Genomic DNA, 14,044 nt, shown 5'->3' with positions numbered 1-14,044 from the left:
CCTGCAGTTTCCTTTCCCATCCATGCGTCATTAGTCTTGCCTAATCGCACCATAATTGCCGTTTCCCCCAGTTATAAATCTTGCCCTGCGGTGTATACCGACCTCCCTTTCCTTCGCTAAAGTAAACATAACCAAATTGTGGTCACTCTCACCGAAGTGCTCACCTACCTCCAAATCTAACACCTGGCCGGGTTCATTATCCAGTACCAAATCCATTGTTGCCTCTCCCCTGGTTGGCCTGTCTACATACTGTGCCAGGAAACCCTTCTGCACACATTGGACAAAAACTGGTCCATCCGAAGTATTCAAAATATAGTATTTCCAGTTAATACTTTGAAAAGTTATAGGTGTCCCATAACAACTACCCTGTTACACTCTCTCTTATCCAGAATCATCTTTACAATCCTTTCCCCTACATCTCTGGAACTATTCTGAGGCCTGTAGAAAACTCCCAACAGAGTGACCTCTCTTTTTTTCCTGTTTCTAACCTCAGCCCATACTACCTCATTAGACGAGTCCTCGTACATCCTTACCACCACTGTAATGTTGTCATTGCCATACCTTCCCCCTCTTTTACCATCTTCTCTGTTCGTACTGAAACATCTAAATCCCAGAACCTACGACAACCATTCCTGTCCCTGCTTGATCCATGTGTCTGAAATGGCCACAACATCAAAGTCCCAGGTACTAACCCATGCTGCAAGTTCACCCAACTTATTCCGGATGCTCCTGGTGTTGAAGTAGACACACTTCAAACCACCTTCCTGTTTGGCGGTGCACTCCTGTGACATTGAAACCATATTTCTAACCTCACGACTCTTAACCTCTGGACACAGAAACTACAATTTAGGTTCCCATTCCCTTACTGAATTTGTTTAAACCCTCCCAAAGAGCATTAGCAAACTTCCCCCAGGATATTGGTACCCCTCTGCTTCTGGTGTAGACCATCGTGTTTGTAGAAGTCCCACCTACCCTATAGTGAGCCACAATTAACCAGGTATCCAAAATTCTCCCTCCCACTCCATCCCTTTAGTCACATGTTCATAGAACATAGAACAATACAGCACAGAACAGGCCCTTCGGCCCACAACGTTGTGCCGAACATTTGCCCTAGCTTAAGTCCCCATCCATGTACCTATCCAATTGCCGCTTAAACATCACCAAAGATTCTGACTCTTCCACTCCCACAGGCAGCGCATTCCATGCCCCCACCACTCTCTGGGTAAAGAACCCACCCCTGACATCTCCCCTATACCTTCCACCCTTCACCTTAAATTTATGTCCCCTTGTAACACTCTGTTGTACCCGGGGAAGAAGTTTCTGACTGTCTACTCTATCTATTCCTCTGATCATCTTATAAACCTCTATCAAGTCACCCCTCATCCTTCGCCGTTCCAACGAGAAAAGGCCTAGCACTCTCAACCTATCCTCGTACGACCTATTCTCCTTTCCAGGCAACATCCTGGTAAATCTTCTCTGCACCCTCTCCAAAGCTTCCATATCTTTCCTAAAGTGAGGCGACCAGAACTGCACACAATACTTCAAATGTGGCCTAACCAAAGTCCTGTACAGTTGCAACATCACTTCACGACTCTTGAATTCAATCCCTCTGCTAATGAACGCTAATACACCATAGGCCTTCTTACAAGCTCTATCCACCTGAGTGGCAACTTTCAAGGATCTATGAACATAGACCCCAAGATCTCTCTGTTCCTCCACCTCACTAAGAACCCTACCGTTAACCCTGTATTCTGCATTCTTATTTGTCTTTCCAAAATGGACAACCTCACACTTGGCAGGGTTGAACTCCATCTGCCACTCCTCAGCCCAGCTCTGCATCATATCTAAGTCCCTTTGCAGCCGACAACAGCCCTCCTCACTATCCACAACTCCACCAATCTTCGTATCATCTGCAAATTTACTGACCTACCCTTCGACTCCCTCATCCAAGTCATTAATAAAAATTACAAACAGCAGAGGACCCAGAACTGATCCCTGCGGAACTCCACTTGTAACTGGGCTCCAGGCTGAATATTTACCATCTACCACCACTCTCTGACTTCGACCGGTTAGCCAGTTTTCTATCCAATTGGCCAAATTTCCCTCTATCCCATGCCTCCTGACTTTCCACATAAGCCTACCATGGGGAACCTCATCAAATGCCTTACTAAAATCCATGTATACTACATCCACTGCTCTACCCTCATCCACATGCTTGGTCACCTCCTCAAAGAATTCAATAAGACTTGTAAGGCAAGACCTACCCTTCACAAATCCGTGCTGGCTGTCCCTAATCAAGCAGTGTCTTTCCAGATACTCATAAATCCTATCCCTCAGTACCCTTTCCATTACTTATCCTACCACGGAAGTAAGACTAACTGGCCTGTAATTCCCGGGGTTATCCCTATTCCCTTTTTTGAACAGGGGCACAACATTCGCCACTCTTCAGTCCCCTGGTACCACCCCCGTTGACAGTGAAGACGAAAAGATCATTGCCAACGGTACTGCAATTTCCTCTCTTTGGGAAGTTGAAATCGCCCATGACGACTACCCTGTGGCTTCTGCACCTCTCCAAAATCTGTTTCCCAATCTGTTTCTCCACATCTCTGCTGCTATTGGGGGGCCTATAGTAAACACCCAACAAGGTGACTGTATCTTTCCTATTTCTGACTTCAGCCCATACTACCTCCAAAGGCAGATCCCCCTCGAACTGCCTTTCTGCAGCCGTTATACCATTTCTAATTAGGAACGCCACCTCCCCTCCTTTTTTACCACCCTCCCTAATCTTACTGAAACATCTGTCACAAGGAACATCCAACAACCATTCCTGTCCCTCTTCTATCCACGTTTCCGTGATGGCCACAACATCGTAGTCCCAGGTACCGATCCACGCCTTAAGTTCACCTACCTTATTTCTGATACTCCTTGCGTTGAAGTATACGCACTTGAACCCATCTCTGTGTCCGCAAGTATTCCCTGTCAGTGCTACCTTCTTCACAGCCTCCCTACATTCTTGGACATCCTGACAAACAGCTAGCCTACTTGCTGGACTACAAGTCCGGATCCCATCCCCCTGCCAAATTAGTTTAAACCCCCCTGAAGAGTGCTAGCAAACCTACCCCCCAGGATATTGGTGCCCTTCTGGTTCAGGTGCAACCTGTCCTGCTTGTACAGGTCCCACCTTCCCCAGAATGCAGTCCAATTGTCCAAATACCTGAAGCCCTCCCTCCTACACCATCCTTGCAGCCACGTGTTCAACTGTATACTCTCCCTATTCCTTGCCTCACTGTCACATGGCACCGGCAACAACCCAGAGATGACGACTCTCTGTCCTAGCTTTTAGCTTCAAGCCTAACTCCCTGAGCTCTTGAATGACCTCCCCACCCCTCTTCCTACCTATGTCATTGATGCCAACGTGCACCATGACTTCTGGCTGCACACCCTCCCCCTTAAGGATTCAGAAGACACGGTCCAAGACGTCTCGGACCCTGGCACCCGGGGCGCAACAAACCATCCGAGAGTCTCGCCCATGTCCACAGAACCACCTGTCCGTCCCTCTAACTAGAGAGCCTCCTATAACTAGTGCTCTCCTCCTCTCCCCCTTTCCCTTCTGGGTCTCAGAGACAGACCTCGCGCCACAGACCCGGTCACTGCAGCTTACCCCTGCTAGGCCGTCCCCCCCAACAGTATCCAAAGCGGTATACTTATTGTTTAGGGGAACGACCACAGGGGATCCCTGCACTGCCTGCTTCCTCCCCTTCCCACCTCTAAATGTTACCCAGCTACCTCTGTTCTCTGGCGTAGCTATGTCCCTGTCGCTTCTATCAGCCTCTCGAATAATCCTCAGTTCATCCAACTGCAGTTCCAGTTCCCTAACTCGTTCTGTGAGGAGCAGGATCTGACTGCATTTCCTGCAGATGAAGTCGGCAGGAGTATCGGTGGTCACCCCTACCTCAAACATCCTGCAGGAGGAACATTCCACTGCCTGCGCTGCCATTACCCTACACCTCGTCTCCAAAACAAGAACACTGAGTAGCTTACCTGTGGACTTTAAAATTAGGTTAGAGGAGGAGGATGGGAGGGAGGCCCTACTATGTAGGGCCTGGGGTCTAGAACACACCCACTCAAATATCAATCACTTACCTTCCCGACCAGCTCTGCTCTCCAACCTCACTTCCGCCCAGCTCGCGCCGCTCTCTGCTGTGAAAAACTGTTCAACTCCTCTCTCTCCCTATTCTTCACTTCGCTAGCATGTAGCACAGGCAACAAACCAGAGATAACAACTCTGTTTGTTCTAGCTCCAAGCTTCCATCCTAGCTCCCTGACTTTCTGCCTTGAATCCACATCCCTTGTCATACCAATGTTGTTAGTGTCTAGGTGGACCATGACTTGGGGCAGCTCCCCCTCCTCTTCAAGGATCCCAAAAACACTATCTGAGACATCATGCACCCTGGCACCTGGGAGGGAACACTCCAACCATGAGTCTCTCTCTTTCCCACAGAACATCCTATCTATCCCTTTAACTATGGAGAACCCAATGACTAATGCGATGTTCCTCTCCCCGCTTCACATTTGAGCAGCAGGGACAGATTCTGTGCCAGAGACCTGTATCCTGTGGCTTACCACTGGTAAGTATACCCCCACCCCCGAGCTGCTCATTTTATCTTTTTGCGAGAAGAATTCAATTTAGTTTGGATACATGTGAGGTGTTAGATTTTGATGAGACAAACCAGGAGTGGACCTTTACGCTTGATGGTGGGGTCTTGGGGATTGTTTCTGAACAAAGAGACAGAGGGGTGCAGGTGCATATTTCCTTGAAAGTCGAGTCACAGGTAGACAGGGCGGTGAAAAGGCATTGGGCATGCTTGCCTTCATTGGTCAGAACATTGAGTGTAGGAGTTGGCATGCCATGTGGTGGCTGTACAAGACGTCAGTGATGCCACTTTTGCAAGATTGCGTACAATGCTCATCACCCTTCTCCAGGAAGAATGTTGTTAAACTTGAGATGGTGCAGAAAACATTTACAAGGATTTTATAGTTATAGAGTCATACAGCAGAAAAACAGACCCTTCAGTCCACCATGTCCATGATGTCCAACAAACTCCAAACTGCATTCATGCCATTTACCGGCACTTGGCCCATAGCCGACTATGCCCTGGTTTCTTAAGGGCACATCCAGATGCTGCTTAAATGCTGTGAGAGTATTCCATCACACTCTCAGGCAGCATATTACAAACTTTACGTCAAAATATTTTTCTCAGATATCCTCTAAACTGTTTTCCCCTCCACTTCAACTTTTGCCATGTGACAGTGAGGCATCTTTCACAATTTAGTATATCTCAGTCAGATCCTCCATCAACCTTCTCTGCTCCAAGGAAACCAAACCCAGCTCATACAGTCGTCCCTTTTCAGGAGACTTTCCAACCCACTGCATCCTCTCCAGCCAATCCCTTCCTTCTAATTGTGTGGCAATCAGAACTGCACACAGTATTTGATCTGTTTTACAAAGTTGTAATAAGACTTCCTTGCTCTTATATTCAACAGCTCCAGTACTGAAGGAAAGCATTCTGTATGCCTTCTTCAGCAGCCTGTCTGCCTGTGCTGACACCTTCTGTGATCTATAGACTTGTACACCAAAGTCCCTTTGTTCCTCAGTACTCCCTCGGGACCAATCCTTCATTGTGTAATTCTTTCCCTTATTAGACTGCCCAAAATTCATTACCTCACAGTTATCAGGATTAAATTCCATCTGTCATTGCAGTCCCCAATGTCCTCATATTGTAGCCTCAGACCATCTCCCTCACTGTCAACAACACCACCAACTTTCATGTCAGAGAGCAAAGAACAATACAGCACAGGAACAGGCCCTTTGCACTCCAAGGCTGCACTGAAACGTGTAATATTTCCACATGAAAAATTCATCTGCAGGCTTACTAATTATACTTTCTACATTCACATCCAATTGTTAATATGTACATAACAAGCAGCAAGGGTCCAAGCACTGATCCCTGTGGTACACCACTGGTCACAGGCTTCCAGTCACAAACACAACCCACCACCATTATAGTTTGCATCCTGGCTGCAAGCTCATTTCAGCTCCAATTTGCTTAAGACTCCAAGAGCTGGGTTTGGACCAGTCTTTTATATGGGACTTTGTCAAAGGCTGTAGGGGTGGCCTGTACCTGGCCAGAATAGAGTGTCCCATATCTGTTAACACAAGCTGGCCTTTAAGAATTAAACAGCAGGATGTGAAACGCAATGGCAGGCAGAAACTACACCAAGCAGCCTACTCGCACAGTAAGGCAGAATGATACCATTCAATAAGCCACTGCGAGGACAGTAAGAAGGGCCCAGCCTGGTCCCATTCGAAACAGTTCTGACAAGCAGACCGAAGGTCCAATAAATGAGTAATTCTAGCCACATTAAATGAAAGGGTAATATTCCCAGTTAATGATCAGACATCAGGTGCTAGTTACAGCCCATTAATGCCCTAAAACAGCTCAAGTTATCTTATAGTATATAGTTTCTTGAAATAAGTTAGAATATTAAGAATTAGGTTCTCGTAAAGAGACGTAGCATCATCTCAGTAGTTTCCAGCCTAAAATATAGGTGCATAATACTAAAGCATAAAGAGGAAAAGAAGCATTTAAACCTGGAAGTGAAGGTTAGTTAGCTTTAGATAATGACTTCTCTTACACCCAGAACACAATAGATTGCTCACAGCCCATTAATCACAAAGTGCTAATAGTTGGAATAGCTAAATTACTTTACATTTTGTGACTGAGTTTTTATAACAGAAATTAAAATTACAAGTCGATGGCAAGTAAGTCAAAACAAACTGTCCTTTTGTCTTTTTCTTCATATATTCCCCACTGTGCTAATTATATCAGAGGAGCAATTGAACTTTATAAAATGGAATACAATGAATAACAATATTCAAGCAGTCCTGAGAGACAAGCTAGACTGAGAGAAACCCGAGGGTGTCTAGAAAATAACTTTGGAATGTGAATGAATAGGATGCATAGAAAGACTGCAAGGCCTAGAGATTACAGTGTCCTCTAAACTCTGAGAGGTCGGGGATCCTGGAGCTGTCCATGGAAATGCCCATCATTGATTAGGTGCCTCATTGATTACGGTATGCAAACTAAGAGGGAGGAACATCATAATCAAGTTGTATGTGATTGTTATCAGAAAATTTAGAAACAATATTGCTTTTTATTGTAAAATCAGAGTGCGTCATGAACTTCTGTTCTGAGGCCAGTCTCGGGAGAAGATCATTTGGCCCTCTCCTTGCACTAACCCGTTTCTGCTTGAATAAACACCGACCACTTGCCTGAATGCTGCCTGCCTGCCTGCTGAGTCTTTCATCTTTCATCCCTGGTCGGGGGGGGGGGGGGTTATGCTTCGACAAAGGCCTTACAGAAGTCCATGTAAACCATGTCAACTGCATTACTCTCATCAGGACTTTCCATTGCCAGGACTGGAGGTTTTGAGTTTTAGGGAGAGGCTGAACAGGCTGTTGCTTTGATCCCTGGACTGTCAGAGAATGAGGTGTGACCTTTGTACAGGTTGAGAAAATCATGAGGGGCATGATATGGTGATAGCCAAGGTCTTTTTCCAAATGTGGGTGAGTGCAAAAATAGACGGCACAGGTTTGAATTGTGGAAAAAAGATTTATAAAGGATTTATGGGGTTACTTTATCACATAGAGGGTGGCAATTGAATGGAATGAGCTACCAGAGGAAGTGGAGGTAGTGGGTACAATCACAACCTTTTCTAGGCACCTGGATATATACAAGTTTAGAGGGATACGCGTCAAATGCTGGCAAGTGGGACTAGACAATATGTTGTGGTTTCACTTACCAGTGAATCTTACAGACACAAACAGTCAAAGAAAATAAAGTCTTTACCATTCACTTCAGGAAACATGAACTGAAAATGCTCTCCTTTGCTAATTGGCTGTCCACTTTACAGCAAACATTTAAACTGCTCAGTAACACAACGCAGGATCAAGTGAGTGTTTGCATCCTTGTATCATAACAACTATTCCGTTCAAAAATGTTTTTTATACATAAAATCAGTACGTATACACAACAGCCCGAGTAGACAACATTAAATTTTAGTTTCCAAGTTTTTCACTGGACAACGTTGCTCTAATCTGTTGACCGTCTGTCACATCTGAGCTGAGTTTTGAAGGACAATGAACCGTATCCAAAGTCCCATTGAATAGCACAGACTGACAGGTAGAAAGTACTTTCTGAGTACACAAACCGTACAAGTAAATGGAAGAAACAAGATTAGTTCTGTACTCGCAGAAGAACAAACAGTTGCAGATTGCTCCAGTTATTGTCCTTCTTTGTGTCATGAAGGACTTGAAGGAAACTGAGATAATTTCTGGACACAACAAAGAGTAAGATGGTGCCAATACACAGTGGATACAGAATAACTTGCAACATACAGAAATACTGTCAGGTTCGTAGGTCTATAGGCAAAAATAGAAAAGTCATGACCTCAAAGATGTCACAGTTGGGAGAACTAGCATTTCATTAAACAAGTTATCCAGGACAGTGTGAGAGTGAAGTATGTCAGTCCCAGTTTACAAGTGAACTTCCTAAAGCTTTTAAATCGAAAAGTAAATTCTACTTGTTTATTAGAAAATACTGAACGTTTTGCATGTTCACAATGTATTCCACTTAAGTTGGGAAAGAAGTAAATAAAAATTCAGACTAATTATTCATCCAATTATCTCACCATGGCTTAAACTTGCTGTCTGACTCTCTGACTGGATGTAATTCTTGAATCTTTTTATCCAGACTGGAGGAATTAAATAGCAGCCAAGCATCAGATTGAAACAAATATTGCAAGTTAATTTGTTTCCACAAAAAGTAGAACAAATCTCAGACAAAATGACTGAATAAATACTTTGTTTTCAAGTAGTCCAAAGGAAAATCAAACATTGACATGAAAAGGTATGCATTCAGACAGATACCCAGAAATTATTGGGCATGGAATGAAGAAACTCTCATACTGGCGTGGTTATAAACATGTTAACAATAAATTCAAAGTACACATTCAGACCAGAGACTGACCAATCCAGAAAATAACTTACAATCCTAAACAGTACCTTTTGAATAAAAGTTGTAAAGATTTTCCAACCTGCTTCAGAGTGCCAGAGACTGACAATGGTATAACAAGTCTCACTTTAATTTGCAGTACAGAATTCCTCCAGTACAGGTAGAGATCATTCGGCCCACAGGCCTGCAACAATTTGCCAAAGCACATCTCACCCAGATATAGACGCCTACCCCCATAACCACATCTTAAACATAGTTAACCCACGTATTCTGAACATTGCTGAATATAACAGTGCCATTTACCATCCAGCTAACCTGCTTGTTTGGACTGTGGAAGGATACTGGAATACCCAGAGGAAACTGTTATGAAGACGTGAGTATAACTACCTTTAAGCCAGTTGAACTTCTGGACAGCACCAAGTGTTCTGAAAAAAAAAAGTAACATTTGGTCAAACAACTCAAGTAGCTGCTTGCCTGGAGACAAAAACAAAATTGAATTCAACCAATCGGTTTAAATTATATCCCGAAAATACCAAATTCCAATCCAGTATGAATTGAGTATATTGACAATCTTATAAGCCAATGACACAGTCCGATGCTCTGAAGGTACAAGACCGGGAAAAAATTAACTATTAGAAGGAGAATTGCCAAACCATCAGCATGTAAAAAGACTGCCTGAAAAATAGCTCTCTTAAAGGTACCTTTATCGATCAGTGACCTGTGAAGCACAATCTCCAAGAAGAACAAAAGAAAGGAATACAGAAAAGAACCAAAAGTTGCCTGGTTTTGAGGTATGAAGTTTTGTTTTGTAAATCTTAATCAGGAGTTCTATCAGAGTAGTATTATAGAAGATAGGTTCGAGGAAGGAGTTGTAAGTAGTTGTTAGTTAATCACTCTCTGTTATACTTTAATAAATAAAGCTATTAATCTTTAATGTGTTCTTGGCCTATTGAATTTTCACAGATTACTGCATGGGATAAATCTTTTCTGTGTTGCTGGTTTTAAATTAGTAAAGAGGTTTGTTGTAACAAAACCAATGCAGACGTGGGGAGCAGTTTGCACAATGAGCCAAGGCTGGAATTGAAACTGGGTCCCTGGCACCAGTGTGCCACCATGCTACCCAGACATTGATGGCAAATGATAAAATCTTTTGCATGTTGAGCAACAGAGATTTGAAATAAAAAGAGCTTCTGCAGTTTCTGGCAAGTGTCATGTTAAACAGAGACAAATATGCTAAGTACACATTTATTCACAGAGCACACACTGAACGGTATAGATACTTTCAAATGTACTCATTCATTCATGTAGTTGAAACTCCGGTTCAGAATGAAAACTGCACAGAAACATTCACATTGCAGAAACTGACAGGTGAAGGTTTAAAACAATTCATTAAAAAAAACTGACAGGTACATTTTGATAGCACTCACATATTCTCAGAGCTAAGTACACACAGACAGATAAAAATGTCACAGAATTCTCATTTTTCTTTTTGTCCTCTGCTTTGAGACATTTAAACTGACAAAATCCTGAAATAAATTCATAACTGTAGTGTATACTCTGCAATTGCATGACAGAAATGGGAGGCAACATTCACCTTTAGCTTTATCTGTAACTTACTGTGTGTGCTCACAGACCACACACTGACAGATTCAATTACAACTCACCGTAATATAACAGGGATGGAGTGAAAAAAAAACATTCATCTGAAAGTTAGAAATGTTGAGATATTTGCTCTCTCACATGCCATTCATTGACAGAAACTGAGTTCAAATTTGGGTGAAGATTTGTAGCTCGGGTGCTCGTTGTTGTGGTTCTGTTCGCCGAGCTGGAAATTTTTGTTGCAAACGTTTCGTCCCCTGTCAGACGACAAGCAACATGAATTCGACTGGGACAACACTACCATTATAGGGCAAGCCAAACAGAGAACAGCCAGGGAATTCCGAGAAGCATGGCACTCATCCACAAACTCCATCAACAAACACATCGACCTGGACCCAATATATCGGCCACTACAGCAGACAGCTGGAACTGACAACCGGAAGCGGCAGGAACAGGCCACTATAAATGCCGGAGGAAACACCACAGAAGCGCTTCACAGGAGGCTCCCAAGCACTGAGGATGTCACCTAGACAGGGGACGAAACGTTTGCAACAAAAATTTCCAGCTCGGCGAACAAAACCACAGAAACTGAGTAAAAACAAGATTAGAAACAACAAACTGGCAGTTACAGAATGAAATATGGAGTCAGTTGCAAAGCATTAAATTGTTAGGATACAATGCAACTGTCCATTGGTGAGAAACTGACAAACAGTGTAACATCAGCAATAAAATTGTTATTGTCAATTTCTGCAATGTACAAGATATTGCCTCTTGCCAAATGCTGCAGTTATAAATACAAACTTACTGTCAAATCGCAGAAGTTGATTGTAAGGATTTGCTGTGGAGGGGAGGGAGTCCTACCTGAGACTGTCTAAAGTGGTGTTTGGTCACACTCAAAATTGTAGATACTAAATGAGACACATTCTTATGTTAATGACTGACACCTACAGAGTAAGAAACAATATGGTTACACTTCAGAAGGTTTGAGTTACAGTCCAGTTACATACTGACATGTAAAGACTGTGAAATAGAGTAAACAAAAACCTCCCAGTAATGGATAGGCACAGATTGGAGGAACATTTCCAAGTGGCAGGCAAATGGTGTAAAGTTTTATCACTTCCATCAGTGTTTGATGGATACAGAATTAAACCTGTCCTGAAGTAACACTAATTGACTATTACACAGAGGACCAGAGCCTCGGTGATGTTGAATTCATGCCAAATGTCTAAGATAGATATAAGGTTAAAGTGAGACATATATAGCATGCTAACGGTTGCTGGTTAACAGGCATTCATATGAGAAGGACAATTGCTCTAAATCCCTGCGTGAAAGTTCAATACTCCTAAATAAAAAGAGTAGCAACGTGGTTCTGATACGCTGTCGTTACTTGCAAAGCAAACAGTTATATATCGGTCTCTGGGCCCACAGTTAGCAATCAAGTTCTCAGAAATATATTAATCCCACAGTCAAGACAGACATTTTCAACCTATGACTCAAGAAAATTTTTAAATCGGGACTTTTTTTTTTCATCTCTCTCCAACTCCGTGCAGTTGAGAACGAATTCCATCAACCCCAAACCTAGAAAACATTCACAGTCTTAGAATCGCTACAGTGTAGAATTCGGCACTTCGGCCCAACAAGTCCACACCGACCCTCCGAAGAGTAATCCACCCAGACCCATTCCCCATAATTCTGCATTTACCCCTGATTAATGCAACTAACCTACACATCCCGGAACATTATGGGCAGTTAGCATCGCAAATTCAACTCCCTGCACGTCTTCGAATTGTGAGAGGGAATCTGGGCACCCGGAGGAAACCCACTCAGACTCGGGGAGAATGTGCAAAATCCACACAGACAGTCGCCCGAAACTAGAATCGAACCAGGGTCCCTGGCGCGGTGAGGCAGTCGTGCTAACCACTGAGAAAAGTGGCAAACTCAGTGTTAATTCCAGCCCAGAGAGAGGACCAGAAACAGACCTGCGGAGCTAGAAACACACCCTTCCACTCCCACATCAGCACAACAAGGAACAAAAGGAAACCGAGCCAATACCACAGTCACTTTCTGTGTTCCAGACACAAAACAAATCTCCCTCAGTCAGACTGACAGGAACAGAATCACCATCCACTTCACATTTTGTCGATTCTGACAGATCCACATTGGGTCCCACACAAACCAATCACAGAAACATGTGTTTGGGAATGACACCGTCTGAGCCACCCATTCAGGAACCAGGATTTCCCATCCCTTATTAGCATTGATGACGTCTTCGGTGATGAAGGGTTTTTGCCCGAAACGTCGATTTTGCCTGTCCTCGGATGCTGCCTGAATTGCTGTGCTCTTCCAGCACCACTGATCCAGAATCTGGCTTCCAGCATCTGCAGTCATTGTTTTTATCTATAAAAAGGGAGCTCCGAGTCTGCTTTCCTTTATTCTGCGACCGAAAGTGAGCGGCGCTATGGCTGATGAGAAGAAAGCACAGCAAGCCTCCAAGAAGGGCGCGAAGAAAATCATTAAGAAGGCGCTAGCGAAGGGCGGCAAGAAGAGGAGGCGGTCCACGTAAGAAAGCTACTCCATCTACATCTAAAATGTGATGAAGCAGGTTCACCCCGACACTGGCATCTTCCTCCAAGGCCATGAGCATCATGAACTCGTTCGTCAACGATATTTTCGAGCGCATCGGGGGAGGCTTCCCGCCTGGCCCATTACAACAAGCGCAGCACCATCAGCTCCCGGGAGATCCAGACAGCCGTGCGGCTGCTGCTGCCCGGGGAGCTGGCCAAGCACGCCGTGTCGGAGGGCACAAAGGCGGTGACCAAGTACACCAGCTCCAAGTGGGGCACCGCATTGAAACAAACACATCCACAACTCAAAGGCCACCCACAACTTCCCAGAGAGAGCTGAACCTTCGTTTTAGTTTACATATGATTCTTCGCTGGATAATTTTACTAGTGCTATATTTGTTTATATAAAAGGTTTGCAAATTAATGAGGTACAGTTGTGGGGATGATTGCATAAACAGCTTCTTCCCTGTCTGTAGAGAGTGGGCAGATTAAAAGTCAGTGAATCATTTTTTCATCTTGTTTGTTTAAAATTGCTAAAATCCCTGGTAAAATGTTAATACTTATTTTCATAACTTACATACTACCTAATGAAGGAGCAGCACTCCGAAAGTTAGTGCTTTCGAATTAGCTGGTTGGACTATGACCTGGTGCTACGTGATTTTAAACTTGGCAAGCAAACAATTCCTGAAGAAGGGCTTATGCCCGAAACGTCGATTCTCTTGTTCCCTTGATGCTGCCTGACCTGCTGCGCTTTTCCAGCAACACATTTTCAGCTCTGATCTCCAGCATCTGCAGACCTCACTTTCT

General features: G+C 43.9%; 1 protein-coding gene and 1 long non-coding RNA gene across 2 annotated transcripts in view; one reads left to right on the top strand and one right to left on the bottom strand.

Annotated features, from left to right (window-relative positions):
* LOC148135538 (uncharacterized) overlaps positions 1-14,044 on the top strand; it is a 334,519-nt gene that overhangs the window by 302,806 nt on the left and 17,669 nt on the right. The window lies entirely within an intron of this gene.
* The window catches only part of LOC148135536 (histone H4), a 57,883-nt gene continuing 53,151 nt past the window's right edge, over positions 9,313-14,044 (bottom strand). The window contains exon 2 of the transcript XR_015755023.1: positions 9,313-9,499. The gene's annotated coding sequence lies outside the window, so the exon portion shown is untranslated. The remainder of the gene's footprint in view (positions 9,500-14,044) is intronic.

The sequence above is a fragment of the Chiloscyllium plagiosum genome, unplaced genomic scaffold, assembly GCF_037043375.1.
Source record: "Chiloscyllium plagiosum isolate Xiang-an unplaced genomic scaffold, Cpla_swu_hap1 HiC_scaffold_49, whole genome shotgun sequence".
NCBI lineage: Eukaryota > Metazoa > Chordata > Chondrichthyes > Orectolobiformes > Hemiscylliidae > Chiloscyllium > Chiloscyllium plagiosum.
Note: the sequence above shows the minus strand (reverse complement) of the source record. Positions and strands in the feature narration are given on the sequence as shown.